This window comes from Barbus barbus (genome assembly GCF_936440315.1).
Source record: "Barbus barbus genome assembly, chromosome: 2".
NCBI lineage: Eukaryota > Metazoa > Chordata > Actinopteri > Cypriniformes > Cyprinidae > Barbus > Barbus barbus.
Window position 1 is genome coordinate 5,500,985 of NC_136730.1, and position 27,979 is coordinate 5,528,963.

A 27,979-nucleotide genomic window follows, 5' to 3' on the forward strand; every position below is an offset into this window, starting at 1 on the left:
GGGGAGATTTTTTTTCCCATTTACGTCAGCTAAATGCACTATTTTTCAGGCTGTTTGAGATAATAGAATGCCTAAAAATCTATACACTATATGGGAAAATTATGAATGTTACTCAATAAAATAAAAAAAATCACCCAGTAGAGCCTATAACCTATTTTGTATTTAATTGTTCTCCAACTGTAGTGAATCCAAAACACCAAAAATGTTAAGGATGACTCATTTTCATCCAATTATAATTATAAACGCAGGGCTCTATACACTTATATTTTTGAAGGAGCACTTACACAGCACTTACAAATTGCATAAATAATCTTATGAGGCTAATGTATCAAATATAAAATTTGGAATACAGAAATATGAAATGATGAAAAAAATTAGAATGGTACTTTGCCACTAGGTGGCGGCAAGCCACTGCCTTAATGAGTGAGTCAGTCAGTCATTTAATCAATCGATTCGTTCGAAACAGATGATTCATTCGGAAAAAAAGTAAGCAACTGTTTTTATGAATGGGTCAGTGAATCATTTACTCACGCAAATTTATTCAGTAAACACCGCTGTGTGTTGCTGCAGAGCACAACAACATGCTTTGTTTGGAACCATTTCCTTAGCGAAATATGTCTTTTTTTATTATCTTGTTTATTGAATTGTTGCCCTGACACGAAAAGTCTGCCACAGACCATGCTAACCCAACATTATAACCGCTCTGTCTGTGTGTGTGTGTGTGTGTGTGTGTGTGTGTGTGTGTGTGTGTGTGTGAGTGTGTGTGTGTCCTAAAGACTGTGCTGCGCAACCGTTAACTGTTAGATGTTCAAAATGTAACATTAAATCAGACACAATTTAAAACCGAATAAGAAATATAATACTATGATTAAAAGTTACAGATACCTGAAGCTGTTGTATCTTGGCGTTCAAGTGTTGGCTGGGGGTGTTTTACTTCCTTTTTTTTGAAGAATTTTGAAATATCCATTTTATTTTTCAAATAAATTGATCTAGTAAAATACTACACGCCAACAAATGGCCTGGCTCCAAAAGATCTAATTTGATTGGCTGGATCGTACAGACGCTCATCGATGGTTGGCCAGTTTACATGTCAGTCAGAAGCACTAGACTCTAGAGTGGGCGGTTTTTGTCGGGTGTGAATGACAACGCGTAAATTGACAGACACTGTAGACGTGAGAGTCGAGAGATATTTATTTATTTGTTTATTTATTTATTTAAATTCTAATATAAATTACTTTATTGCGCATGGAAACTCATTGATGGCATAGTAATAAAAACATTCGGGGCTTTACTGAAAACATTCGGGGCTCCAGCCCCCTTAGCCCACCCCTAACGCCGCCCCTGTTGCCTACCTTTTGATCATGTTCATTTCATACTATAGTAGTAAATCGAAATATATAATGGGTTCACTTGCTGCTTTAACTGAGGTGCTAAAGAGATCGCGCCTGAGCATTAAGTGCGATACTCTCCGCTCGCGCGATCCGGACGCATACACGGACCGTGTGGACGCGGGGTACTGCTGTTTATATTATCACCTTTCAGGTCTCTCTCACTGCGTTCAGCAGACTGTGTGCGGCAGAGACGAGGACTGTTTGAAACTCTTTTCCAGTAAAACTTTGATGCGCATCGTCTTATGTAAGTTTAATACGTGAACATAACAAAAGATGTGAGCGCAAAACAATCGGGAAAAAAGTCCTTTCATGCAAATTATATATAGTCGCCAGTGGCAACCTCAGCAAAAACTTCACTCGCAAATTAATATTTTTGGTCGCAGTTTGGAGCCCTGCTTATTCATCGTCTGGTATCGTTTAAAGCCCTTTGAAGCTGCACTGAAACTGTCATTTGGACCTTGAACCGTTTGGGTCCCATTGAAGTTCATTTTATGGAGAAATGTTTTCATCAAAAACCTTAATTTCTTTTCGACTGAAGAAAGAAAGACATGGACATCTTGGATGACATGGGGGTGAGTAAATTATCAGCAAAAGTTTTTTTTTAAGTGAACTAATCCTTTAAAGACGTGCCAGAAATAGGCTATATTACTATTATTTAGTAGAATGTACATAATACTACTACATACTACTACTGTTTTTTTTTTTTTTAAAGAAATAATCACAAAATATTTTTATTTTCATCTTTTTTCATTTTTATCATTAATTCAAATATAAATTAATTAAAATAGTTTTATGCCTTCATCTGATATCCAGTAAAATTTAAATACACAACACAGAATTTCTGAGGGGGAAAACACATTTCATAAGGCTACTGTAAGAATAAATAAAAATAGTTTGTATTCATTTAAATAATAGACATGCTAAAACACAGAATTTGGTAACAATAAAACATAAGTTGAGAAAAAAATAAAACATTTCATACGGCCCTAAACATGTCATTTGTGTTACACTTTAAATAAATTATATGTTAAATTGTATAATTGTCATGATTTTAATGAATTAGACATGCTTTTAGATTAATAGCATTTAATTTGACCAGTAAAAAAAAGAGTCCCGAAAAAATTCAAACGGAAAAAAACGGAATCCAGAAAAATGAAAAAGTGAATGTAGAAAAAAATAAAACTGAATTTGGGGAAAAATAAAAGGATTTCATAGGGCCCTATATCTGGAAATATTTTGGTTATGAAGCAAATGAGAATATCAACAAATACAACTTTGGATTTTAATTAGTAGCTACATGTATTAGTAAACGTTAGTTTCAATTAACATTTAACTAAGATTAATAAAAGATTAATAAATAAATCAACAAATGCAGTACCTCAAGACATTTTTTTGTTCATGTAAAATATACCGCATGTTCTCGACTTGTTACATTTATCTTTAAATTAAAAAAATTACTCCCTTAATATTGTAGCAGTTTTTTTCACCGTGGTATCGAAAATGGTATCGAGTATCGATATTTTTCAAGGAATCGTATCAAAGTTAGAAATTCCAGTATCGTGACAACACTAATACAGAGTATATGACGTCATACGATGCGAAAACTGACGTAAGTAATACGGCGTAAGTAATACATTGCTATTTGTGTGTTGGTGTTTGAACGTGTATTTATTTGTGTATTTTTCTTTGATCGTGTATTTAACTAAACTTGTATGATTTACAACTGGGACTGTCTAGCTGTGCTTTTATCGTTTGTGTGTTTTTACTACAGTAAAAATAAAACAGTGTTTGTTTGTTTTTTAACACTACAGTATTATTTATTTATTTTTATTTTTGTAGTAAAACAGTGGTTTAGTTTCGTAAGGGTAGCCTACTCCTAAACCTGAACTTTATTACTAAAGGAATGCAGAAAAATGTAGTCCCTGCTCATTTTCTCTATTGCATTATTCCTTCTCATGAAAGTGTTTGTTAGGGAGCAGAACAATTTCAGCAGTTTTGTTAAATCTGCCTAAATTACTCTTATGCTGATACCACAGAAAAGCTGTGACCTGAAGACCTTCTGCTTATAGTTTGACATTGAGCATATCAATAAAATGCCATATTAATTCAGCAGGGCTGCTAAAATCATACCCCCCTATATTAAATGCTTATTATTGCATCTTAACACTTGTGCTTTTTTGCAGGTATTCTACAGGATGAGATGTGTCTCCAGAATGACTTTTATGTGTCTCTGACCCAGTAAACTGGAAACCATGGAGGGGGTATGAATTTGAAAAAGAGAGAGCAAGAGAGAAACACGAGAACTACTTGTTTTTCTCTTTTCTTCAGTGATTCTGCTTGTCGACAGCAGCTGTTCATCAGTATCTGAATGTGTTTTCATGATCCCATTTTCAGCCGTAAGAAAAAATGTGTTTTAAAGTTTGTTGTTTTGTAGAAAATCAAAAATATTAAATATATGATATGAGAATAGTAAGGCCTGTAGATGATGAGTGTGTGTTAAGAAAAATATAATCATATTTTCAGAATGATATTTTTTTCATACATAGTCCGAGGGGTAAAACATGGCTTAATTACTGTACTTACTACTTTTTTCCCATCAAATTGATTCTAACTAGTTGGTTAAATAAATGATAATAATAAAAAATAATAACAATATTTGGACTTTAAAATATGACCTCAAGTTAGCATCAGGTAGCTAATTAGCTAATCTGTTAGCATCAGCTAACAATATTTTTTAAACTATTATAATTTTGTAATTCATAATTATTGATTATATTATTTTTAAGTTTAAAAGTTCAAATATAATAACATGAAAACTCTGGACATTTTGGTTTAATTTATGTCATTGTCACTAAAACTATGATAACTATTCTGGACACATCTAACTGTAGAAAGAAAGAAAATCAACAAATAAAGACAGTCTTCAGGGGTCGTTTCCCCCACTGTATGAATACTCTTTATGAATTATATTCCTGGATCTACTTTTGTGTGGGAATCACTCCCAGGTTTCAGTCAGGACACAGGAACCAGACCAATAACTGAATTGATGTTTAATCAACAGATGCAGCGACATACATTCATTTGGCTTGATCTGCACAAGAGTATATGTTTGTGTGTGGTTCTTAAACTAAACGAATAACACATTAATAACAGCATTATAAGTATCCATATACATTCATTCTGATTACTGAACAGTATCTAAACAAAGCAGTAACAGATCAATTAATCCACACAGAAGAATAAACTGACACGCCAACAGAAACATGACTGAATATAATGTGCATCACAGACACAGTTAGTAACAAATATTACTGATTAAACAATCCAAAGTATCCAATTCACAATACAGGAGCAGATGTCTAGGCTAGACAGACAAAACAGTTAATTAGTATATTAGCAATAAAAGACAATAGAGCACACAAACACTATTATTAAATAGTAAATGAGGATAGAAAACTTACTATTTGGCATTGATGCACACAATATGACTATAAAAACTCCCCGAGCACTCGCTTCTGTTTCTTGAGTTCCTCTGCTGCTCATAACAGAGGCCTGCTGGGTGTGTTGCACACCAGAGTTGCGCAATTGTTATTCAGTTACATAACTTACATATGCTGTCTTTCTTACATAATAGGCAAGTTAAGTTTATTTATATAGCAATTGCACACATTGGTAGGCTAATTCAGATATATAATCTGACTGTTGTTTTGCACATTAAAATTTGCCTATTAGCCTATTTGTGCCTAAAAAAAACTATTTTATACAGTGCTTTTAACAACTGTGCAAAATAGCAAATAAAAATCTAATTTTAATATAATACTTTTAAAAGTATGTATTTCCTTTATTATTCATTATGTACAAATTTGACTTGAATTGGAGAATTTAACTGAAAAAAAAAAAAAATATATATATATATATATATATATACAAACCAGATTCCAAAAAAGTTGGGACACTGTACAAATTGTGAATAAAAACAGAATGCAATGATGTGGAAGTTTCAAATTTCAATATTTTATTCAGAATACAACATAGATGACATATCAAATGTTTAAACTGAGAAAATGTATCATTTTAAGGGAAAAATAAGTTTATTTTTAATTTCATGGCATCAACACATCTCAAAAAAGTTGGGACAAGGCCATGTTTACCACTGTGTGGCATCCCCTCTTCTTTTTATAACAGTCAGCAAATGTCTGGGGACTGAGGAGACAAGTTGCTCAAGTTTAGGAATAGGAATGTTGTCCCATTCTTGTCTAATACAGGCTTCTAGTTGCTCAACTGTCTTAGGTCTTCTTTGTCGCATCTTCCTCTTTATGATGCGCCAAATGTTTTCTATGGGTGAAAGATCTGGACTGCAGGCTGGCCATTTCAGTACCCGGATCCTCCTTCTACGCAGCCATGATGTTGTAATTGATGCAGTATGTGGTCTGGCATTGCCATGTTGGAAAATGCAAGGTCTTCCCTGAAAGAGACAACGTCTGGATGGGAGCATATGTTGTTCTAGAACTTGGATATACCTTTCAGCATTGATGGTGCCTTTCCAGATGTGTAAGCTGCCCATGCCACACGCACTCATGCAACCCCATACCATCAGAGATGCAGACTTCTGAACTGAGCGCTGATAACAACTTGGGTTGTCCTTGTCCTCTTTAGTCCGGATGACATGGCGTCCCAATTTTCCAAAAAGAACTTCAAATTTTGATTCGTCTGACCACAGAACAGTTTTCCACTTTGCCACAGTCCATTTTAAATAAGCCTTGGCCCAGAGAAAACGCCTGCGCTTCTGGAACATGTTTAGATATGGCTTCTTTTTTGACCTATAGAGATTTAGCCGGCAACGGCGAATGGCACGGTGGATTGTGTTCACCGACAATGTTTTCTGGAAGTATTCCTGAGCCCATGTTGTGATTTCCATTACAGTAGCATTCCTGTATGTGATGCAGTGCCGTCTAAGGGCCCGAAGATCACGGGCATCCAGTATGGTTTTCCGGCCTTGACCCTTACGCACAGAGATTGTTCCAGATTCTCTGAATCTTTGGATGATATTATGCACTGTAGATGATGATAACTTCAAACTCTTTGCAACTTTTCTCTGAGAAACTCCTTTCTGATATTGCTCCACTATTTTTCGCCGCAGCATTGGGGGAATTGGTGATCCTCTTGCCATCTTGACTTCTGAGAGACACTGCCACTCTGAGAGGCTCTTTTTATACCCAATCATGTTGCCAATTGACCTAATAAGTTGCAAATTGGACCTCCAGCTGTTCCTTATATGTACATTTAACTTTTCCGGCCTCTTATTGCTACCTGTCCCAACTTTTTTGGAATGTGTAGCTCTCGTGAAATCCAAAATGAGCCAATATTTGGCATGACATTTCAAAATGTCTCACTTTCAAAATTTGATATCTTATCTATATTCTATTGTGAATAAAATATAAGTTTATGAGATTTGTAAATTATTGCATTCCTTTTTAATTCGTAATTTGTACAGTGTCCCAAATTTTTTGGAAACGGGTTTGTATATATATATAATACTGACACATTATGGCAATTTTCTTTAACTGTTAATTCATGATTTGTTAATGTTATGATACTTGTATGTTACTGATACAATAAGCACAGGGTCTATGGGCTGAATGCAGAAGAAGCAGAAGCATCATCGTGACAGTGAGTGCTGCTCAATACTCAAACTGATGCTTGCTCATTTCCTCGCTCCTCTGTCCTCCAGCCCAGGACTCAAACACAGCTGTTCAATGAACAATGTTTAATGAAAGACAAATGCTTCTAACACTGACAGATCTCATCTAAAGCACATTACAATAGTTCCTTTATTACAGAAACTGGCATAGCTGGCTCGTGTTTTATGTGTTTTGTCTAAAAGTAATTTAATCTAAACAAAATAATAATAATTGTTCTGTGATATAACAACAACAGCAAACATTGTTAACAGTCGTATTTAAATATAAAATGTTCTCTAATTAGAAGAGATGTTGGTGGAGGTCTGCTTTCTTCAAATAATGAACCTGGTGTTTCTCATATTTCAGATATTAGAGATGCCTCTTTCTCAGTTTTTACTGATAATCAAGTTAAAATAATCATGTTTGTGAGTAGAAACATCTCTGTGCTGATATTTCATCAGTCATGAAAGAACTTCTCATTCATGGCCCTGCTAGAGAACTGCTTTAAAATGTGTTTATTATGTTTAAAAACATTCGATAGCTCACAATCAATTTAAATTATTAAATGCCTTCAGAATATTTAATTACAGGTTTATCATTCAATTATGGCTGACACTATTTATTACAATGCTCTTTGGAATACATATTAATTTCAACAGTAATTCACTCAAACAGAACGCGATAAAGAATAAAACTATATGCATGTTTGCTAATTACTCAAAGTCGTCTAAAACAGGAAACACTATCAAGCTTTCACTATAAGCCCAGACAAACATCACACATGATAAAGACACTAATCTAATGTAAAGCATATGAAATCAAAACAGACTACAATATTATCAAACCATATTTAAAGACAAGTTAAATAATGTATATAACAAATATGTTGATCATGACAGATATATATATATATATATATATATATATATATATATATATATATATATATATATATATATATATATATATATATATATGAGTTACAGCTTACTAGCTCTGGTCTTCAGCAGACACATTTAACATTTTATTTTCCACATTTAAGACTCATGTTGGCTCAGAAAGCAAGAAAGTGTCCAGTTTGAGTCCCGGCTGAGCCAGGAGCTCTTTCTGTGTGGAGTTAGCATGTTCTCCATGTGTTTCTGTGGGTTTCATCTCGGTGCTCCGGTTCCCCCCACAATCAATCAGAGACACTAAATTATCTGTAAGTATGACTGAACCATCCATCCATCCAAGAAACCCGTGTCTTCAGCCCGAGACGCCGGGGATGATCAGCATGTGACTCTACAGAGGACAAGAGGATGGATGGAATATCAGTTTAAGTGTCTTCCTCTGTTACAGCGTACCGGCTTTGGTCTTCAGTGGATGAAACTGTGAAAAACACACAAAACATTTATTTCCAGAACGTATTTGGACACTTTATTATCTGTTTCCACTGCAGTTATTGTTTAAATGATCTGATCATCTGTTGATACGGTATGTCTGTCAAAGAGGGAATGTGAAAGATTTGAGAGACGGATCAGACAGATGTTTTACCTCTCGCTCTGTAGTATTTGAACAGCAGCACGACTGTCGACAGCAGATACGGACAAGCTGCCAGAAGAAAACTGAGGATGCTGAAGACAGAAATCTGACCTGATCGTGACACTGAAAAACAAGCACATTATTGAGCAACATTACGGAGCTCCTAAAGGCTTTCAAAATGTTTCTTGGGGAACCCAATGTTTTATGAGCAAACGCAAAATCATTGAGATATAATTCTTTCCTCCATCTCATTTTTATTCCGCCACCATGCTCCTGTAGGAGCTCTGTATTAAAGGAATAGTTCCCCAAAATGAATATTCTGCCAAAAATTACTCACCCCCATGTCGTTCTAAACCTGTATGATTTTCTTTCTTCTCTGTGGAACACAAAAGATGCTTTGAAGCCTTTAAATGAATTTATTTTAATGTTTAATCTTTCTCACACCAAAATGTGCACTTGATACTGACCACATATGAGCACAAGTAGATTCATTCCTTGCTAATTTGAAATGAAATGAAATACTATTTAACTAAACTATTTAATTTGATAGGTATACTTGCATGTGAATTGTGTGAAATAATAAACAGCTGTCGATAATTATTTGTGTTCCATCAGAAATAAGAGCCAGAGATAGATAATAATCACATGGAGTTTGAACAAATGCGCATGAATAAAATCTCCTCAGCTGACAGAGACTGAACTCCACTGACTCTCACCTCTGACTGAGATCCAGCTCTTGGGTGACTGTCCTCTCTCTGTTTTACAGGAGTAGAAACCCTCATGTGACTTTGAGACAGTCGTGATGTTCATCTCTCCTGTCGTCTGATTCTGGACGAGTGATCCGTCTTTATAGAAATCAGCTCTGAGGATCGGGGAGTTTGTAGATCGATGTAAACAGTGTAGAGTCAGAGTATCTCCCTCAATCACAGGATCAACAGAACTCTCCAGAATCACATCACCATCTACACAACACAAGAAACATCTGCTAACTGCAAGAACATATCAAAACAACATCACAACAATTCATAAGCAAAAATACTCAAATTTTGAATTCAACTGAAATACAGTTCAAAACATTTTTATGAGTTGTTTATAGTTAGCCCAAACCAATTGTAAGTAAAAATGTGATTTCATATGAATTTGTACAACGTGATTTGTATAAATACATTTGATTTTAGAAAAAAGTAGATCCACTCCTAAACCTAATCATCAGAAAATATACAACTGAAATAGTAATTTATTCAAATTAGCCAGAAATTCATCAAAATTTAAAACTCACAAATTTTAGTAAGAGTGTGTTGTGTACTCATACTTAATCAAAATCAAGTCCACTTTGCAGTTTAATTAGACTAAAAACTGCTCATTTAGATAGAAGAGCTTAGATAGTTTTGTTTTTAAGTGGCATTTAATGGCACGTTTATCAAAAATCACAATAATAGATATGTGTCGAAAAAATGGACCTTACATATTATATATGTATATTTTTTATTGAAAAGAATTAAAGGGGTGAGAGGTTCAAAAAGGTTGTTTGTTGCCTGAGAGCAACACTATGCCATAGAAGGATAGATAGCGCTTCTGATCTGGTTTAGACTGAGAATTGGAGGGAAGTGAGAGCAGGTTTTAGAGGTTTGCATTGGACTGAGATGTTCTAGCCTGTCTCCTTCAGTCAGCCACGGCTGTGGAGACACTCGCACTGCTGCCTGAGCTTCAGCTGAACAAAACATGACCAGTTATAGAGAGAGAAGCTGTTCACACTGATGATAATCAACAAACACACAAACTCACCTGATACAGTCAGAGTAACAGCATCACTGCGCTGAGAGCTTTGTGTTCCCGTCTGTCCTGTACAGCTGTATTTACCACTGTGAACGTGATCAACACTGCTGATGTTCAACTCTTGTGTTTTATATGGGTAGTTTGTTCCATCTATTTCCCATCTGTACGTCCACTCAGTGCCTCCTCCCCACTTTATATCACATCTGAGAGCGACTGTTTCTCCTCTGAACACTCGTTCATCAGGCCGCACCGTCACCACAGCTTTAGGAAACACTACAAACAGAGATAATTGCTTTTAATTTAAATTCAGATAATTATTTCTGATTTCAGAAGTTCTGCAGATATTGTCTCTGATCTGTGCGTTTCGTCACATACTCTGTTCTCTCTCACCTGTAACATTTACCCACAGTGCATCACTGTATTGTGTGTAGTAGACTGGGTTTCCTCTTCCAGCTCTACACCAGTACTGGCCTCCATCAGACACTGAATCAATCTTCACTCTGTAGGAGTTTGTTTTTGTCTTTGTCTCAGAGTTCAGTGTGTGTTTGTTCCAGTAAAAGTCCCATCCAGTGGCCGGATTCATGCGACAGGTCAAAGTCACTGTGTTTCCTGTCAGTGCAGCTCCTGCAGGATATGATGTGAGTTCAGGCTTTGGCTTCAGATCTGCAGGAGAACAAGGACAGATTTACCAGTGTTAGACAAATCAGTGAGTATTTGTATGTATCAGAAAATATAATTTTAACACTGACACATCCATAACATTCTTCAATGAGTTTAATTTGACTAAAACAGAGGAATGTTTGTCCAGAAAAATAAGAAAAAGATTAATTTTGAATACACAGGACACATCATTATGACAGAAAATCCTTTTTTTTTTTTTCGTTCTGCTGCAGGTTGTGCATAATATTCATGAAATACTCAGGGGTGCAACTGCTTTTGCAGAGGGGTATGCAAGATCAGTATTGGCACCCCCCAGTATTCTAGTAGCCCCCTAAAACTAACTCCTACAGAAAAGTTTATATATTATTTTTCATTTGCCTATAAAATGCAAACACTTTAAAGAATGTCTGCATTTTTTCATTTTTACTAAGAGAGAGTTCATGGAAAATTGGCCATGCTAAGTTGAAGATTTCTGCCAAGATCTCACCTGGCAGAAAAACAAATAGGCCTACTATTAAAATGAATGTCATGATTTCCACTATGACCACTAGATGACAGCAAAATATCATTTATTGTCTCATTTACCATTTCCACTTTGTAATATATGTAGTTCTTTTCACGTTTTGCAAATGGATTTATATTTAGACATCAAAATCTCCTCTTTGTCAAAATGCAGCATTGTTTTGTATTGAAGTATGAAGTGGCAAGAGTTTTCATCTCCTCGGATCTACTTGAATCACGATGGACTACTTTGAATTCAAAGCAGCAATTTTCAGTGAAAGGTGGCTAGTTTGCATTGTCAGTTTGTCTCAAATGCAAATCAAAGGCACATTCGCAAACATGTGTTTTTTTCAGTCAACATTGTGTTTGAGCAATAGAGATACTCATAAATGAACTGATATTTGCCCTCTTCGGCAGTGGCCAGGATGTTTTCATAGGGGTGGCACAGAAATCTTCATTATTTCAATATAGAAATGTAGCCTATTTCACTATACTAGACTGTTTTAGTGCCTAAAACACAACTGAATACAGTTCAATTGTACGTAATTGTAATTGAGAATTTGTGTGAATTAGATCAGGTAATTAAGTGAATGTGACCATTCTTCTATTATTTCTGTATTTTAATAAAAGGGCTTACTCTAGGTTTATTGCTCAGTAAGTTTGGTTCTGGGTCTCAACAGCCCAAAAGCTTGTTCTCCATCATTGCACAGGTCTACTCATGGATGAGACATGCAGATAGTTCAAAGTTTAGTCAACCTTCACTGAATTTTTATATAATCAATGAACTCTGAAAACACAAACAGTCAATGTTTAACACTATTATTTGTCCAAATTAATTAATTGCAACAGTTTTGTCAAACCTAAACCGACCTCTGTACAAAGGGAAAAAAATATATATCTTTTGAATCCCCAACAGCAATAATGTGAAAAGGGTGGAAGTCAACAGCTCATAAATGCTAGAATCTAGTTTATTTTATGCATTTAAATATAATTGAATTTTCGTACTTTACAAAGTACAAAGTCCAGCTGCCCTGTGCTCACATTTAGCCTAACCTGCATTCAATTACAAAATAATAAAAAATACATAGGCTATCATCTTGCGCCGTATTGTGATCTCGAATTGCAGAATATTTCAGTGCATTTGAGAGATGTTTAAATGTAATGCATGTATATATGCATGCACAGTTTTGCAGCTTTAATCGCAATTTTGGTAATTTCATGACTTAACTGACGATGTAGTTTCTTGTGTGGGACAGTTTGAACTGTTTATTGTTGCATGATGTGATCTGTTTCACGTAATATTAAGAAATAGACAGAATACATCATTGTGCTGAATTCATTCTGAACAAAACCACAGTCTCTCAGTTAAATATGTATATCACAGTAGAGTGAATGTAACAGAAAATGGTATTTAACTCACCTTTCACAGAGAGAGAAACAGTAGAGCTTGATTGTGATGATTGTGGTCTTTCATCTCTCTGTCCTTTACACCAATACTGACCCTCATCAGATGTAATAGCTTTTACAATACTAAGAGTGTCTCCATTCACAGTGTAACGCTTAGACGACTTTAACATTGCACTGTCTTTATACCACTCATATCTCCAGTCAGGTGTCCGGCCAGATCGCCTGTCATAAGGCAGGCCATTTCTCCATATCCATTCCCTGTAAGACTTAATCACACAGGTCAGATTGACTCTCTCTCCAGTGAATACAGATCTGTCTGGTGTCACAGTCAGTGTAGATGTGGGTAAATCTGTGAAGAAAGACAAATTTGACTTTAATTTTTATTAAAATTTAAATTTTATTTTTATTTGACTAATTATGTGTTTTTTATGATTGGTGCAATGCTGCAAACGCTGTAAAATCTCAGTTCAACATTATCTTTATTCTTATTTTAAGGGTTCTGATACATACGTGTTAAAATAAAAGACGTTACAAAAGAGTTACGGAAAAATACACTGAAAATAAATAAGTGCATGTTTGTCCAGGCAGCTTTTTATTTCTCCATATAATGAACATCAAAATGCTAATTATTCAACAAGAGCAATAGGCAGAGTCGCTCAACATTGTGCAACACTGTTCGGATACCACATGACAACTTACGCTGCTTGACTTCTTCCTAAAAAACGAGTGAAGAGACAGCGCGGGACCGCGGGCGCGAGCCTGCATGTCGTGACGTCACAAACTGAGTGACTGATTACCATGGAAACGTAAACGTCATGTATAAACTCTCTTGTCTCTTTTAATTTTAAATCATTCTGCATTTATATACATTGCTCCATTAAAACCTCAACATGTCGAGAACACAACTGTCCAATGAAAAAGTGCGGGGGACGAATTTACTCTTTATAAAAAGTGGGGGGGACACGTCCCCCGCGTAATCTAAGCCCTTGGTATTGAGCTACAAATATATGGACTTATTTTTGTGTCTTTATTATTCAAACAAAAATTCTGTATTTGAGAGCAAAACGAATTATTTTGTAATTAAAAAAGAAAAGTTTTCTAAAGGTTCAAAATTAAAGTAATTGAAAACAAAATAATTTGCAGTGCGTGTAAATCTTTAAAAAATATATATTTTTCTTTGTGCACTTCAAAAACTTTTCATCACTAATCCACAAATGTTGCTCTCTTTCCTTCCTTCTTTTTTTGCGGGTCTAAAACATTTGTTTGCGAGTTGAAAAGTTTTGCTTGCGAGTGAAGCTGTGTGTCAGTGGGCGGTCTCTACGCACCAGGATGAAATGAAAGGCCCTTTTCTATTGGTCACTCTCGATTGAAGTGACAGGTTGACCACGCCCACTACGCTTTCCCGCCACTGACGCCAGTCTGACAGAAGACTGAAAAGTTTTTGAAGTGCACAAAGAAAAATATATATGTTTTTAAGATTTACACGCACTGCAAATTATTTTGTTTTCAATGACTTTAATGTTGAAACTTAAGAAGACTTTTTTTGCAAACTTTTATTTTTTAATTACAAAATAATTAGTTTTGCTCTCAAATACAGAATTTGTGTTTGAATAATAAAGACACAAAAATAATTCCATACAAATATCGATTTAAATTTGAATGCTCATTTAAATAGATTTGTTGCTAAACACAGTTTATCTGTACTGCAGTTTTGTCAGATATGAATATGATCCCTCACCTGATACAGTCAGTGTAACAGCAGCACTGATGTCTGATCTCTGTGAGTCTGATCTCTCTCCTCTACAGCTGTATTCACCATCAATGTGATACAAAGAATGAGCTATGAAACTGTACTCTGCTGTTGTTGTTGTAAGTGGATGCTGAAAGTATCCATCTTTAAAAAACCAGCTGTATGTCCACTGAGTGTTTCCTGCTCCCTGTATGTCACATGTGAGAGTGACTGTCTCGCCGCTGAACACACGCTGATCTGGAGTCACCTTCACTACAGGTTTTACTGATAAACATAGAAGTAAATATATATTATTAATTAAAACATTACAGTGTGATCACTGTTATGAACTCAAAATCTCCCTGAGAAAAACACTGCATTAAATTTAAGATAGAGTTTGCTTTCTGTCAAATATTAGATCATTGTTAATATTTATTATCAAAATAAAACATTGATATTAACAGTCTAATTATATTCCCAATTACATCTTGTACAACATTTATAATATGTTTAGTGTAAAAGTTAAGAGTAAAAAAGAGTGCTGATATAAAATGACAATGTGATGAGGTCATGTGACAGTTTGAACTGTTTATTGTTGCATGATGTGATCTGTTTCACATAATATTAAGAAATAGACAGAATACATCATTGTGCTGAATTCATTCTGAACAAAACCACAGTCTCTCAGTTAAATATGTATATCACAGTAGAGTGAATGTAACAGAAAATGGTATTTAACTCACCTTTCACAGAGAGATAAACAGTAGAGCTTGATTGTGATGATTGTGGTCTTTCATCTCTCTGTCCTCTACACCAGTACTGACCCTCATCAGATGTAATAGCTTTTACAATACTAAGAGTGTCTCCATTTACAGTGTAACGATCAGGCGACTGTAACTTTACTCTGTCTTTATACCACTCATATCTCCAGTTACTGTGAGACTCGATCACACACTTCAGATTGACTCTCTCTCCAGTGAATACAGATCTGTCTGGAGTCACAGTCAGAGTAGATCTGGGTAAATCTGTGAAGAAACACAAAAACATTAAATGACTCAAACAGATGTTTCAGTGGAAATAATTATTTTGTATAAATAAAAATAAATAATATATATATTTTTTTTCTTTCAACTTGTGTGCTTTTCAAGTCAAGTCGAACTGAACTGCTATGCTAATACATACGCATACATAATTCATATACACAGGTCAGTTATTATTAAGATTGACTGCTGCATATTATAACTGAAGTGGCTTAAACCTCAGGACTCACGTCCACATTAACCAGGGCCGTGCACAGACATCCTGAGGCAGTGACCCAAACCAAAAGAGGGGCACTAAGGGGGTGGGTGCTTGTTAATACATGGCTGTGACTGCCTCACTCTCCATATCTTCCAGTTCTGTCTCTGTCTCTTCCCTCTCTGTCTCATAATCTCTCTGTATTGCCTTTCTTTCTCAATCTGAACATGTTCTGTCTCTGGATCAGTTCCAAGACCTTCACTTTTACTTTGTTGAGTTGACTCTGGGGCAGTTTCATCTTAATATAGAGAGTGAATAACAAACCTTTTACAGTCATATTGTACAGTTGTTAGGCTATAGTGCTACCTGTACCTTTACTTGTTATAATATGCTGTTGTCAATCTTAATAAAAAAAAATGACCTGTGTATAAATCTGACTTATTTTTCTAAAACAAGTTTTAAAATCACAGATAACACAGCATCTGTCCTATAAAGAAGGATTTGGGGGCTGGAGCAGGGGCAGGACAGGGAGGAGACAAGGGAAGCCTCCAGGGCGGATCAGGAGACTTGGGAGGCCATGGCGGATCAGGGAGCTTGGACGACCACGGTGAGACAGGAGACTCGAGAGACCATGGCGGGACAGGAGACTCCGTGGCCTTGGCCCAGCCACACAGGCAGTGACTATATGCCCCCCCCCCCCCCCAACAAAATTTTCTTGGGGAGGTTTTAGGAGAAGCGGGCTCTTGGGGGCGCTCTGGAAGCACGGAGCTGGACGGAACCAGCGGTTTCCACAGAGAGCTGGATGGGACCAGCGGAGACGAAGGAGAGCTGGACGGGACCAGCGGAGACGAAGGAGAGCTGGACGGGACCAGCGGATTCATAGGAGTGCTCGTGCGAGGAGCAGGCACTGGAGGGCACTTGCGAGGAGCAGAAACTGGAGGCCAAGACATCCCTTCATTGATAACCAATAGCCCCAAAGGTACGTGAGCCTCCGTTAGTGGGCTTGCCATAATCTCTGCAGGCGGGCTTGTCTTGGGAGCCGCGGATGGTGGCGACGATCTCCCGCAAATGGCGGGTCTGGGAGAGTCGTGGTGGCGGGCTTGAGAGAGCCGCAGGTGGCAGACTTGCGTTGGCCGCTGACGGCGGCTGTCTTGCGTTGGCCACGGGCGGCTGTTGGCTGACGTTCCACGGGCAAACTTTGCGGGGAACTAACCTCAGCCTCTGGTTTGGTCTGAGTTTCTGTTACGGATTGTGGTTGTAGACGAAAGAACAAACGATCAGGAGAACAAAGTAGAATCAACTCACTTAAATCGATTTATTAACATCAAACTCAGACAAAGAAAAGGACAGAACTGAGGACTTAAAAAGGAAATGGAACAAAGGAGTAAACAAGATGATTAATACAAAACAGGTGGATATAATAAATGATGATTAACTAATGACAGGAAAACCAAATAAGGGCAAACAGGAACTAAACAGAAACCAACACGTGGCATTCTCGATGAGCTCTTTCTACTGCGAAAATGACAAGTGAATTCATAATAATTTTGGAGTTATTCATTAGAAACCAAAATACTTAACACTGAACATACTAAGCCAGTTGGTACTGCACCTACGCCCCTTTGTCAGTGAGAAATGTATTGTGGGTAAAGCCTGTGGATAGCACTTGAGTCAAAATGGCTGACACCACTTTGTAAGCCAGGTATGTCAACCATGGGAAGAAAACTGTTTTTTACTGCTGAAGATATATTATTAATCTTATTTTGTGACAAAGAGCTGGATGATGAGGAAGAAAATTAAATATCCAGAATTAATTGTCAGTGAGGTGTAGCTAGCTAGCGGGTAGTAACCAACAACTTACAGTACATTCTGATGTTATGTCCCTAGTGAAAAATAAATGTACTAAACTGTATTTGAAATGCATACATTTCATGCTAAATATATTACAGATACATTTAATTATTTATGTACTTAATAAAAATACCCTGCAATTGTACATTTAGTATGCTAAACTGGTATACTTAAAGTCTGCTAAATTGGAGAAATTTAAAATTTTGCTCTTAATGCACTTTAATTGTGCTGAAATAGTGCTGAAGTCCAACTAAAGATACACTGAAGCATATTTTATTGTGCTAAAGTGGAACTATTGCAAGTATACTTCAGGTACACTTTAAAAAAAATTGCATTTGATGACCAATATTATTCAAAGATCATACGATCATCATAAATAGTGAAATTAAAACACATTCTGGGCTTAATATTGAGAAATGTGCATAGTGCACAAGTAGTAGTCCAAATAAAGTTTAATTATATATATATATATATTTTTAAATCAGTATGTCTTGAGCAATATGTCAGTAAATATATTAATAGAGTTTAACTATACTTGGTATGAAATAAATGTATTTTGAATATATAATTTTATTTTACTATGGCTGTTATCATACAGGCACTCAGTTACTGCTTAGCTACAAGACAGAAGAGACAGACAGACATAGACAAAGGAGATGACAGAGGAAAAGATACAAGAAATGCAGTGAGTGAAACTTTATAGAGATGTCCAGCTGGGATCACTGCTGTGAAAAAGAAAGACTTATGTACTCTGCACAAATGGACACCAAGTCTTATATGGACACTGAGATTTACGAGTCAGCGAGTCAGAGCAGGCTACTATTTCATGTACAATTCACAATTCCATCTGAAACTTTCTTTATGACACACATTCATACTAGTTCAAATCTATTAACATTTTATTTACTTTATTTATTGTCTATTTACTGACAAATCACTCAATACTTACTGATATGAAAATTATGATTAAACTTTATTTGGAATTCTACTTGTGCACTATGCACCTTTCTCAATATTAAGTTTTAATTTCACTATCAGTGCCGTATCTACCATTGAGGACACCGAGGTCATGTCCTCGGTATTTTTTCCCGAAATTTCAAATTAGTCAATCCAGCAGTGATGATCAATGCCAAACACAGAACCCGGTCCGTGTCCGAATCCATATATGTCGTCTGTATTTTCTCCCAATTAAATTCACATTCTCCGTCTAATCTCTCAGGTGAAATCTCCGCCTCTATCTGTCTTTGCAGGCAGCGGCACTTGACGTCACGTTACCTAGGCTACAGATTCAGAGAGGCGGGAAAGCCGTATGTTTTTTCACGTAAGCTAGTACATCGATCGTAGTGTGGTCTTGAGCGAAATGCAGACATGAAGAGGAACTTGCATCAAACTAAATTAAGTTTTAAAAAGCCAACAACAGAAGGGCAGGGAAAGAGTAGGAGAGAAGGTGCGCCTGTGTGTGTCAGTGGCAGACTGTTCAGCACTGTCAAGCGCTAAGTTTCATTTGTCATTAGAATCCACTGATCTATAATAGAGAACTGGATAGCTCATGACGTCATAAAAGTGAAGCCACCGCACCGGTGTGTGTGTGTGTGTGTGTGTGTGTGTGTGTGTGTGGGGGGGGGGGGGGGGGGGGGGGGTTAGATTTTTTTTCCTGATTTCTAAATTTCTTTTTTGGTTTGTGGACATTTACTCCCTATTTTCTGACTGGTGGATTCTGAATGTTATATATATGCTGTGATGCCAGTTAGGGATTTATTTTTTTATTTTCTATTTGCATATATTATTGATCTGAATAATCATGGTCCTCTTTATGTTATATTTGTATCAGACTGAACCTGTAAGTAGCCTTTTTTGGTCATTTTATATATATTTTTTTCCTTTTCTTTTACTTTCAAAGTATTGATCATTCTATGTTTTTGTTTTCTTTTTATGTTTTTATTTGTGTATTTAAGTGTGTTGTTTTGCAGCTCTTACCCTTATATTACCCTAATCGATTCTACAACTTATTTTCAATTATTAATTTATTAATTAACTTAGTGTTTGAATTATAGATTTAGTTAAGGGCTTAAAAATTGTCCATTTGAATATTAGAAGTCTTCTCCCTAAAATGTATATTTTAAGAGCCTGGGTTTCTCTTTATAAACCTCATATTGTTACTATTTCTGAAACATGGCTACATGATCAAATTAGGGATGATGATATTAAAATTGAAAATTTAGTTTTATTCAGAGCTGACAGGCCTTCTAGAGGTGGTGGTGTTGCTATATATGTTGCTGCTCATTTGAATTCTGTGTGTGTAACTCCGTTAATACCACCAGTCAATTTTGAATGTTTATTTATTCATATTTCTTTTCATGATAACAAACAGTTATATATAGGTTGTTTTTACAGACCACCATCTGCTTCTGTTGATTCTACAAAGTGTATTTTGTCAACTATTAACTCTTTAGGTAGGCATACTGAACTTATTATTTTGGGGGACTTTAATTGTAATTGGTTGGATCGTGCTTTCTCTAATGATAAATATTTATTTAGCAGCATTAATCTTACTCAGTTAATTAATGAGCCTACCAGAGTTAGTCATAACTCATCATCTTTGTTGGACTGGATATTGGTCACTAATCCAGAAAGAATTCTTAAATCAGGTGTAATGTCTGATTGTTTAAGTGACCATTCTGCTATATTTTGTGTCTGGAAAATACAAATTCCTCGCCTTCCTCCAAAATATATTACAATTAGGCAATACAAAAATATTAATTATGATTGTTTCATTCATGACTTAGTGTCCATTAATTGGAATAGGCTTGAGTTAATTCCTTCAGTTGATGATGCTTGGAATTTTTTTTATTCTGAAGTCACTAATGTAATCAATAAGCATGCTTCTCTGAAAACAATAAGAGTTAAATGCAGTCATCTTCCTTGGATTAACTCAGATCTGATTCCTTTTTATAAACAAAGGGACAAGGCTTGGACCGTATATTGTAAAACCGAATTACCAGAAGACTGGGAATCTTATAGACATTTTAGGAATATTTGTAAAACTAAGACAAGGAACGCAAAATCTAATTACTATAATGATTGTTTTTCTCAAGATTTTCGTAACCCCAGACATTTTTGGAACCATTTAAATAACGTTTTAAATAAGAAAAATTAAATCTCTATAAAAGAGTTAATAATAAATAATGAACATATCACTGATCCCTTACAGATATCGTATGCATTTAATAAGTACTTCACATCCTTAGGTACTTATTCTACTATTAAATATTCTGACACTCACTGTTCCAGCAGCTGTTTAAATCAATCTTTTTCTTTTAGTAAAATTTCTCCTTCTGATACATTTACATTTATTCATTTAGCTGACACTTTTATCCAAAGCGACTTACAATTGCTATATATGTCAGAGGTCGCACGCCTCTGGAGCAACTAGGGGTTAAGTGTCTTGCTCAGGGACACATTGGTGTCTCACAGTGGATTCGAACCCGGGTCTCTCACACCAAAGGCATGTGTCTTATCCACTGCGCCATCAACACCCCTATACTTTTAACTTAATATGTGGGTTAAAAGAATATAGTTCGCCCGGTCCGGATGGCTTGGAAGCTAAATTTGTTAAACTTGCTTCTCACGTTTTAATGTATGCTTTGACTGATTTGTTTAACTAGTCTTTGTCTTCCTGTTCAATACCATCCATATGGAAATGTGCTAAGACTATTCCTCTTTTCACAAGTGGTGACCCATCTGATTTAAACAATTACCGTCCAATTTCTATTATTTGCACTGTAGCAAAGGTTTTTGAGAAATGAATTTTTAATGAAATATCCAACTATATTAATCAGTTTAATATTTTGTCTCCATTTCAGTCAGGTTTTAGACCTAACTTCTCCACTACCACAGCTTTAATGAAATTTACCAGTGATTTGTTTATTTCTTTTGATAAATGTCAACCTACTGGTGCTATTTTTATCGATCTTTTAAAGCATTTGATATGGTGGACCATTATCTTCTGCTTGATAAGTTACACTCTTTAGGCTTTGATCAAAATTCTCTTCTTTGGTTTAATTCCTATCTTCATAACAGACAACATGTTTCTTTTCAAGGCTCGAACTCGGATTATCTGATAAGGGTGTTCCCCAAGGATCAACACTTGGTCCTTTGCCCTTTTGTTTATTTATTAATGACCTTCCTAAAACTTGTTTACACTGTTCTATTCAGCTTTATGCAGATGATACTGTTATTTATTCTACTCATTCTGATATTTCACTTATTCAGTCCTCTCTGCAGTTAGACTTTAACTCCTTAAAGGATTGGTTTTACAAAAACAAACTCGTTATTAATAAAAAGAAGTCCTGTAGTATGGTGTTCTTTAAAAGATTTCATCGTCCTCACTCTTTTGATTTAGATATTAGTTTTGAAGATGGGTCACTTCTATCTAAAGTTGTCCTATTTAAATATCTTGGTCTTTGGCTCGATCCTAAATTGTCTTTTAAGCATCACATTGATTGTATTATTAAAAAATCATATGGGTGTCTAAGTTCTCTTTATCGCTCAATTAACTGTTTTTCATTTCAAGTAAGGAAAAGATTAATCTCCCAATTAATTTTTCCTATTATTGATTATGCAGATATTATTTATCAATATACTTTTGATACCAATTTAAAACCTTTAAATACTCTTTGTAATTCTTTATGTAGGTTTGTTTTAAGATGTCCCTATAGAACTCATCATTGTATGTTGTATGAAGCTCTCGATTGGCTTCAACCTAAATCCAGAAGGCAATATCACTGGTTTCAGTTTCTCTTTAAATGTATTTATTTTAATTATCCTCCTTATTTAAAACAGTTTCTGGTTCCATCTTCATCTACTTACTCCGTTCAACATATGCAGTATCCGCATTTTCTTGTTCCCAGAATCTTTACTGAAGTCGGTTGTAGGTCTTTTCGATATAAAGCTCCATTTGACTGGAACAATCTCCCTTCTTCTCTTAGATCAATTACATCTTTCCGTCTCTTTAGGATCAATTTACTATCTCATTTGAAAATAACCTGCTTATGTTTTTAATTTTGGGTTGAGAATTGTCTTTTAAGTTATATTAATTCTTGTTTATTATTTTTCTATATTTGTATATTGTTTGTATATCTGTATATTTGTTTTTTATGCTTGTACTAAAATATGTTTTCTTGTATGTATATGCTTTTGTTTATAGTTGTAGACTGTGGGTGGGTGAATAGGGTAGTGAGCTGTTGGTTTTTTTTTTTTTTTTTTTTTTTTTGGTGCATTATTTGTGTGCTGTTTTGTATTGTTTTTTTGTGTGTGCTATTGGGTCCCCCTTGAAAATGAGATGTAGCATCTCAAGGGGCTTTCCCTTAATACATTCAAATTCAATTCAAATTAATTTGACCAAATTGTTAAGTGGCTGAGATGACTATTTCAGTAAAATTAAGCACGTTCAATTAACTAATATGAAGGGCTTTTTTATCTGATGTTTTATTTTATCACAATGGATTATTTATTTTAAACTCATTAATGTAATGTTTTGTTAATATTGTCAGCAGATACACCCATGTTTTTATATACAAAATTGAATAAAACATTGGTGCCAAAAAGGAAACTATGGTCAATTTTTGTTTGGGACCTCCTGTAAAGTTGGTGAAATGTCACTTACACGCTTCTGGTTCTCACCCCTTCTGTTCCTGTTTCCTGTGTTCCCTGCTACGTTTCGGTTACATATGTAACCCTCGTTCCCTGAAGAAGGGAACGGAGACGTCACCTCGGTGACCGACGAATTGGGATCTCGCTTAGAGAGACCAATCCCCTACGAGAGTATCTAAACAAGCCAATGCATATTGGCATGCGATTATTGCATCCAGCTGCCACTAATCACAGCGTGAGTATAAGTAGGCAGCGGGTGCAAAGCATATTCAGGTTTTCGCTGAGGAGCCGAGCCGGAGACCCGGCCGCTGGTCTGAGATCCTGAAGCTTTGTGTCCTGTCAACGTAGCATATCAACGCTCGGACGGGACAAAGCAAAACAAAGGCTGGGTCTGCCTCCTCCGAGGGCAGCGCTTGCAGGCTCACCACCTGGTCCCTGAAGGGAGTAGTGGGAACCTTGGGCACATAGACAGGCCGGGGCCTCAGGATTACCTGGGAGTCAGCCGGCCCAAACTCTAGGCACGAATCGTCGACCGAAAATGCGTGCAGGTCCCCTACCCTCTTGATGGAGGCCAATGCAAGCAGGAGCAGAGTCTTCATTGAAAGAAACTGCAGCTCAACTGACTGCAAAGGCTCGAATGGGTCCTGCTGTAGTGCTTCGAGCACTAGAGACAGGTCCCAAGAGGGTATAGAGGGGGGTCGTGGAGGATTTAACCTTCTTGCCCCCCTAAGGAACCTGATGACCAAGTCATGCTTACCCACCGACTTCCCTTCCACGGGGTCGTGGTTGGCAGCAATCGCAGCCACATAGACTTTAAGGGTGGAGGGAGAAAGCCTTCGCTCCAGCCCCTGCTGCAAAAAGGAAAGCACAACTCTGATCGGGCACTTCTGGGGGTCTTCTCGGTGAGAACCAAGTCAGAGTGGGCCAGTACGGCGCCATGAGCAGGACCTGCTCCTCGTCCTCCCTGATCGTGCATAGTGTCTGTGCGAGAAGGCTCACTGGGGGAAGCGCATACTTGCGTAGGCCCCGCGGCCAGCTGTGTGCCAGTGCACCCGTGCCGAGTGTTCCCTCAGTCAGGGAGTAAAACAACTGGCAATGAGAGGTTTCTAAAGACGCAAACAGGTCTACCTGAGCGGGTCCGAAACGTCTTCAAATCAGCTGGACCGTCTGGGGATGGAGTCTCCACTCTCCGACGTGACTGCCGCTGCAGCTGCCATATGCCCCAGGAGCCTCTGAAATTGTTTCAGTGGGGCCGCTGTCCTGCTCTTGAACGTATTCAAGCAGTTCAACACCGACTGAGCACGTTCCCGCGTGAGGCATGCTATCTGACTGACCGAATCCAACTCCATACCGAGAAAAGTGATCCTCTGCATCGGGGAGAGTTTGTTCTTTTCCCAGTTGACCTGAAGGCCCAACTGGCTGAGGTGTGATAGCACCAAATCCCTGTGTTCGCACAACTGGTCCTGAGACTGAGCCAGTATGAGCCAGTCGTCGAGGTAGTTGAGAATACGAACGCCCTGTTCTCTCATGGGAACTAGGGCTGCCTCCTCAACTTTCGTGAAGACACGGGGCGACAGGGACAGCCCGAAGGGCAGGACCTTGTACTGATATGCCCATCCTTTGAACGCAAACCGCAGGAATGGCCTGTGGTGCAGAAGGATCAACACATGGAAGTACGCGTCCTTCAGGTCGATCGCTACAAACCAATCTCGGGGGACGGACGCACCCGAAGATGCGTTTCTGCGTGAGCATCTTGAACGGAAGCTTGTGAAGGGCCCGGTTCAAGAGACGCAGATCCAAGATCGGTCTCAACCCACCGCCTTTCTTGGTTACAATGAAGTAGGGGCTGTAAAACCCCGACCTCATATTGGCTGGAGGGACCGGCTCTATCGCATCCTTCACCAGGAGGACTGCAATCTCTGCGTGCAAGACAGGAGCATCTAACGCTTTCACTGAAGTGAAGTGGACGCCCCTGAACTTGGGAGGACGCCGGGCGAACTGAATCGCATAGCCGAGTCTGATGGTCTGGCGGGGCCAAGGAGACAGACTGGGAAGCCCTAACCAGGCCCCCAGAAACCGTACAAGTGGCACCAGTGGAACCACTGACGTACCCGCGGCGGGGCAGCGAGGAGGAACGCAGGGACCGTGCTCCTGCGTTTTGGCTGAGGGTGCGTGGGTAGTACGGTTGACCGCACTCCCGAACCGCCCACAGCTGCTCACTGGCGAGAGAGGCAGGATAGTGTGAATCAAGACTGACTCGTCCACAACTCCCCGTCCCCTCGGGGGACACAGAGATAGAGGAAACAGCTCTTTTGTCCAGTTTTTTGGGGGAAAAAAGAAACAAAAGATTCTCCGCCCGGCCCTCCTCCGGGGGAGGGTTCACCATCTCCCGAAGAGCATCCTCCTCCATCTCCAGGTCGCCAGTCTCAGGGCCGCTTGCTCTTACGCTTGCCACCAGGTTTGGCGGGGGCCTGCATGGACGGGGCGGCTGCCCTGCGGCCGGCTCCACGGTGCTGCTTTGCTGGAGGCTGCTGCGTTTGCTGCGCGGGAGCCGGGGCGGCGGCAGGTGGCCGCCCTCGGCGACGAGCAGGCTGAGGCGCTGCCACCGGCGGCCGGGTGGAGGCAGCAGCTGCACGCCAGGGCAGGATGTACCTGATGGCCTCAGTCTGCCTCTGTGCAGCGGAGAACTGCTGGGCAAAGCTCTCCACCGCGTCTCCATCGTATCTTTTCAGCATCCCTCATGTCGGCCAGACACAGCCAGAAATGGCGTTCCTGGACCAGCATAGTGGACATCGCACGGCCCAGAGATCGCGCCGTAACCTTCGTCGCTCTTAGCGCGAGGTCAGTGGCGGTACGAAGTTCTCTGAGATCTTCTGGGTCGTGGCCACCCTCGTGCAGGTCTCTCAGTGCCTTGGCCTGATGAACCTGCAACAATGCCATAGCGTGTAGGGCGGAGGCAGCTTCACCACAGGCCGTATACGCACTGCCGGTCAGGGCCGACGAGTGCCTACAGGCCCAGGAGTGGAGCAACGGGTTCCCACGCCAAGTGGTAACGGCATTTGGACAAAATTGCATCGCAACCGACCGCTCCACCGGCGGGACACCCGCATAACCCCGCGCTGCCCCACCATCAAGGGTGGTGAGGGAGGACGAGCCACCAGATTGGTTTCGGGCAGTGAAAGGTGCCGTCCATGATCTAGTGAGCTCATCATGCACTTCCGGGAAGAAAGGCACCCGGGTGGGGCCCTGAGAACCAGCGCGAGCCTCCGCGAGAAACCAATCGTCCAACTTAGAGGGTTCGGGATGCGGTGGAGGATTACACTCGAGCCCGACCCTTTCGGCGGCCCGGGCAAGCATAGCCACCATCTCTGGATCCGTATCCGGAATCGCTGGCCGCCCAGAAGGGGGCAGCGGTGCCGAATCATCATCTACAGAGAGGTCTGACTCACCCTCCGATGCAGCGATCGACAGCTGGTCGTCGAGGGGAGCACCAAAGGATACAGCTGGTACTCCATGAGAGGGTCTAGCATGTTCCCTCGGCAGCTCCACAGGCTGCGAAGTGCCGGCGGAAGGAGGAGCCCTCCTCGGAGGGGAATTCCTCACCGTCACCGTAAGACCAGTCAGAAGTAGTGGTCCCCTGGCTGCCGCCAGGAGGAGCCCTATATCTAGGCAGAGGCATGGGCACTCCGCCCCTTTGCAGGAAACAGAGTCTGGTCCGTAACTCCGCGACGGTCATTTTTCCGCAGTGGGAGCATGACTCGTCCACGAAAGCCACCTCAGCGTGATTAGTGCCCAGACACGAGAGGCAATGATCGTGACCATCACCCGGCGCCAGGTAACGACCGCATCCAGAAACGCACGGGTGGAAAGGCATCTTGAAAAAGACGCGTCTTTAAAAAGACGTTCCACCCGTGAATGCTCTTTCAGAGAAAATCACTCTTTTAGTGTGCTGAAGCACACAGGGGAGATGGCTGCTTTGCAACACAATCATAGGGTAGTGCAATCCGATGTGTGCAATCCACTCGACAGGAAGGAACCACCGCTGCTGAAGCGCTGTGTCACCAGCACAAGAATGCCTCGAAGAGCTCACTGTCTTGCAGATCTTTCGTAGGAAGGTCAGGAGCAGAACGACACACGCTCGGCTCTGAAGCGAAAAGCTGAATATGCGCTGCACCCGCTGCCTACATATACTCACGCTGTGATTAGTGGCAGCTGGATGCAATAATCGCATGACAATATGCATTGGCTTGTTTAGATACTCTCGTAGGGGATTGGTCTCTCTAAGCGAGATCCCAATTCGTCGGTCACCGACGTGACTCGGAGTGACCGACTGATAGGGAACTTGAGTTCTCTATTAGTCTTCTTGGTTAGTTAGTTCCACACTCATGTTTCTGTTCTTCATGATTACACTCCTATTTAAGCCCTTAGTTTCCCCAGTTCTTTGTTCACGTCTCAGTTGGTGTTTGTAATCTTATCCCTGTGTTTCCGGTTCCTATTGGATTCACTTGGATTCCCATCATGTTCCTCATCACAATTTATGTTCACTAAACTAATTGAAACAGTTATTTGACAAA

At 38.9% G+C, this 27,979-nt stretch overlaps 1 protein-coding gene across 1 annotated transcript in view; it reads right to left on the minus strand.

The window, feature by feature from the left end:
- LOC306888676 (Fc receptor-like protein 5) overlaps positions 1-4,974 on the minus strand; it is a 70,911-nt gene extending 65,937 nt beyond the window's left edge. The window contains exon 1 of the mRNA XM_079447099.1: positions 4,853-4,974. The gene's annotated coding sequence lies outside the window, so the exon portion shown is untranslated. The remainder of the gene's footprint in view (positions 1-4,852) is intronic.
- Positions 4,975-27,979: the final 23,005 nt, after the last annotated feature.